Source organism: Berghia stephanieae, chromosome 5 (assembly GCF_034508935.2).
Source record: "Berghia stephanieae isolate SIO BIC M18660-M18661 chromosome 5, UCSD_Bste_1.3, whole genome shotgun sequence".
Taxonomy (NCBI): Eukaryota; Metazoa; Mollusca; class Gastropoda; order Nudibranchia; family Aeolidiidae; genus Berghia; species Berghia stephanieae.
The window spans coordinates 7,341,812-7,346,811 of record NC_088364.1 but is presented as its reverse complement, the minus strand read 5'-3'; the positions used below and the strand labels follow the sequence as shown (position 1 = coordinate 7,346,811).

General features: G+C 37.7%; 1 protein-coding gene across 1 annotated transcript in view; it reads left to right on the top strand.

Annotated features, from left to right (window-relative positions):
- LOC144972330 (vitamin D3 hydroxylase-associated protein-like) overlaps window positions 1–5,000 on the top strand; it is a 32,803-nt gene that overhangs the window by 5,966 nt on the left and 21,837 nt on the right. The gene's annotated exons all lie outside the window — the stretch shown is intronic.

Genomic DNA, 5,000 nt, shown 5'->3' with positions numbered 1-5,000 from the left:
ATAAAACATCACAGAGGTATAAGAAAGTAAGTCAACTTGCAACAAAAACAACAAGTCATATCTCTGCTCATGTGACATCATCTCATTCGTCTGTAGTGTTTCATTCATCCTGTTTTGTTGATAAAGGGGGAAACTCGAAACGTCCATTTTCATCTGTTTTCCAAGGACAACTATACTGAAAGGACAATCATGGCGAATTTTCAGACAACGCTAGTGGGGGCCAACTAAAAAATATTGAAAATTCACACCAAAATTTCGCTAAGGTATAATAGGGCAAAATCTGCCCTTTTAAAGAATAAATGTGAGTTCTGGGTCAAAAAAATATTGAATGATTATTATTATAAGTAGTGAATAAGAGTAGCCAAGAAACAGAAAGGATGAGTAGTTAGATATTCTAAAAACTGACCTTATAGTGATTGAATCAGGATGATTTCTTTACAAGGTTGATTAATTAGTATACATCATATGTAAGATGATGATGAGGATGAGCAATTAGATGAAATGTCAACAAAGGGAGGTAATCTGTGGAGGATGATCCCAAGAAAAATATGAATACCAAAATATCTACTAAGGGATGCACTACCTAGTAATAAAGAGACATAGTTTCTTTTAAATAATTTATAAAAGTGCACTGAACAATACTCACAATATTTATTCCAGGACACATATCACAATTGCAGTTTTAGTCTCTCGAAATTTTTTTCTTTTTTAACACTATATTACTATATTTCATCCCTATAAGGGAAATTTGTCTAAACAATGTTGATATATACCATCACTGGTGGGTCAGCCGTAGTGCAGCGCCCCACAAGCTAGAGGCAAGGTGACTCACTCATAGTCACACAGTGCAGTGGACGGAATCGATCCCTGTACACTCAGTTGCTAAGCGAAGACTGAACATCTGCGAAACACTACTCCTTGAACCAAAAAACAAAATTCTTCCAAAACAATTTTAAAATAATAAATCGCTGACCTGTCAGGAACAGTGATAAATGATCTGAATGATGAAGATGAAACATGGGAGGAATAGAAGAGGAGCTGTACAATGTAGGGGGCAATCTGTGGAGGATGATCCCACAAGAAAATATTAATTACTGTTAACACTAGAGGCCATGAGATCAGTATTAGATAATCATTTTCAATCACAAACAAATCGTTTTTTGATATGATTCTTATTTTTAGAGACCAAAACAGTCATTAAAGTGATTAATAAGTTCAACATTATTCATAAAAGAGGACCTGGGAAAGGTACGTGCATTATATCAAAAGTCTCAGCAAGAGTTATTAACAATCGTGCTTGCTACAATATGACAGAATAACTAATGGCCACACTTTCAAGACATACTTAATCAATCATCTTACTTTCCTAATCTGCCAATCGGGCTTTCTTGATGGAAGTTTGGTAGAGAATGGAATTTTTGTCATGGTCTTTGTCCAACTTGTGGAGGCCATGAAGCAAAACGTTTGCCAATCGTCGCAAAAGGGATTTTGAATTGAGTTCAAAATCGTAAAAAGAATTTATGACTGACAAAACTCGTATTAACTTTTGGCGACAACAAGCTCGCTCTTATGTTTTTTCATGAAGCAAAGTCCCACTTTCACAAATTCATATGTTGAGAGATGGGGCACTTTCAGTCCTCCTCGAGAAACTTCTTCAATAAAATCCTTTGCCTCTGTTGACAGGAGGGGTTCTTCATCATCATCAAATTGCAGCTCAGCAACACATTTCGCTTCCAACCATCCAGCAACGTATGCTATTGAGCTCTCTTCCTCACACGTCAAGGAGATGTCACTCATGCACTGTTCAATCCATGACGCATCATCGTATGTCAATTTTGCATAGCAAGAGTGAAATTTCCGGGAGGTGCTTTGATCCATCTCGACAAATTCCAAGAAAGAGGCAGCAAATTTTGTCAATCGCTTTTTGTATGATGTAAAGACGTCGCTTGCATTCATAAATGCATTTGCACCTGTGGACTGTCGATACACAGAAAATTCTCCTTCTATCCTATCGCTTTGAATCTCTCGGAGCAGGACATAGTCATATCCTACACCAAAAAGATACCGACAAACAGCAATCATTCCCTGGGTAGTTTGAAGGAGAGCCTTGTGTGTGTCATGAGTCAAGCATTTCTGTCGACAAGCTCCTTGTCCAGAGGTGCCACTTTGGAAACGTTTAAGAAACACTTGCAGGTTAGTTGAACTTTGTTGCTGCACCTGACTACACGGATCTCTTGTCCTCAAGTCTTGTCCTTTCCTGCACACATTCATGGCTTTCCACCACTCCAATACCATTTCAATAAAGTCAGCGGTTTCAGCAGCATCTTTCAAATTCAGTGCAGCAACAACTTTGTCATTGAATACTTGAAGTACAAGCTTAACATTCTGTAGCTGGATGCGGCTTGGTCGTACTGCTGAGTTGGTTAGGGGTGTCATCTTTAATATATTGGATCTCTCCGAGTCATACAAATTTTTAACATCATCAAAACATCCAACCTTCTTCCCATCAACAGCTGCTGCTTCTCGGTGATCCAATTATTTCTTATACATTTTATAATATGAACAGTGTCGAAGAGTAAAAACCAAACTCTGTCTTCTGCCAAGGGATGTCTAGCTTGATAATCTGTAATTCTTGAAAACAATTTACAGTACTGTTGGTTGATTTTGTGATTATCAGTTATGGATCCAATGACAGTGCACCCGGCCCTTTCCACAGCAGCTGCAGCTGTTTTCACAATATCAAATTGGTATTTCGCAGTCAACTTATGAACAGGATTCACTGACACCATGATGCTTGGACCTCCATGAACACATCTGAGCATTACACACAGCATTGATGTTGCTTTCTCATTTGGATTATTCAAAGCCATACCACTCAAAACGCCAGCAGAAAAAGAAAGAGATGGACGGATTTTTACTTCATCCACAAGCAAAAATGATACTTTTTGTTTGTCATCTAATTTCTTACAAGTTCGTCGAAGACCATGATGCACATCAGTGGCAGAAACTATTGCTTGCAGTTTTGTTTTACTTGGCAACACAAGAACTTCTCTTAATTGCTCGTAGCTACATTTGGGAAATATTTCAACAGCGAAGCAGTAATCATTTGTTAAATATTCTTTCCGTCTTAAAAGCTGTCGCTGCCTTGTAATAAAAGTAAGCTTTTTTGACTTGTTCACATCCATTGATTCAGTAGACTGTTGAAGGACCATAATTGCCTTGTCGAGCAGGCCATCTAAAGGAGGGTCATAATTGAGGGCGCAATTAATAGCTTCCATGAATTGGGTATAGGAAGAAAGGCCATTGTTAGGGTTTAATATCTTTCCAAATGAAACATTTAGTCCATTTTTAAAAGCTGACATAGTAAGAGGGGAACACATTGTGGATTTATTATGTACAATAACAGACAAATAGCTCTCACTGTAGTTCTCCGTCATGAAAACAAATACATGTTTATCTTTACATTTCGATGTAAGTAATTTGTAATTGCTGGAGCCGTACTTTTTAAAGAGGTGTTTCTCTGGCTCAAAGTCTTCAAAAGAACTAATTTTGTCGATTTTGAAGAAGTACTCCAGTTGTCTGTCTTCTGCTGGAGGAGGGCGCGGAGGTGGCTTTTCTGTAGGAAGGACTGATTGAGGGACATTGAAGATGCTTGGAGAGACTTTTGGACGATCGGTTCCACCAGGTAGAATTTTCATTGGAACACCTGCAGGCCAATGTCTTTCACAAATTACAAATTCTGTCGGATGTGGTTGAAAATTATCACGCGGAGGGAGTTTGTTTAACCATATTTGCTGTTCTTGTTCCTCTTTAGGCAATCTGAACACACGACATTTGTTGGCTTCATTGTAATTGCCATTGCAATTCGCAACACCACATTTTTTCCCCATCTTGAAATTGCTAGCAAATCAAGTCCATCAACATCAGATTCACGAGAGGTAAAAGTTCACGTGAGGCAAAACATGGAAAAGAAAACTATATCAGCAGGGTACTAATCCAATAGGATAGACAGCCATATCACAGCAACATCAGATCCATTTAAGTCATTACTAATATATGATATATATTAAGATTACAAGTTCCATTCCATATGGTCACATCGGATCCACAATCATTAGGTAAAAAACAATGGTTAATGCAGTACTAGCAATTGCACACTATGAGTAGACTACAGTGCAGTAGAAGGACTAAGTCTAAGGTGTAGTTCTGTTAGTCTCTAAGTATTACGGTGAAGATGACGTGACGAGCGAAGGGATCACCCAAGAATAACGCACTAGACTACGACAATAAAGTTAATATCAGTAAATCATACATGGAAAAAAGACAAATATAAAGCCACAGGCCTCCACAATAAGAAAAAGAAACAGTACAGTAATCCAAATCAGTCTGATCACGATCTAGGACTAGCCAACGAGCGAATCGATAGAAATAGCAATCATGACAATGGGTCTATCATCTGCAGAAATTACCGCCAAATACTAGGTTGTAAACATTTCTTAGATAGTAAATTTTAATTAGTACTTACAACTTTTCAAAGATTGTGGCGCGATAAATATCCAGTCATGAAACATCCTCTGCAGATTCTTACTTTCGATTTTGAAAAGAAACCAAACCTAATCACTCAGTTTGTAAGCGGCCGTCATAAAAAATAGTTTACACGTTCAAGTACAAATTTTGATAGTTCACTCTTTTTTTTGAGCATATTCAGATAGTTCAAGACCTAAGAAATATTATTTTAAAACGTTTGGTCGCCAATTAACCAAATTAATATGAAGTACCGAAATTAAAAGAACAGAATCAATTATTGCGCATTCGACGGCAATGTACCAAGGCAGAAAAGCGGTAGTTTTGCTTGAAATCGTTATCCAACCAATGGCCCCCACTAGCGGGGGCTGAAAATCCAAGGGGAGCCTCCTTTCTAAAGCCCTCCTTTCTGTTTTCGTATATTAAATTGAAGCTTATATTCAATTTCACATCGTTAATTATTTGCTTTAATTTTT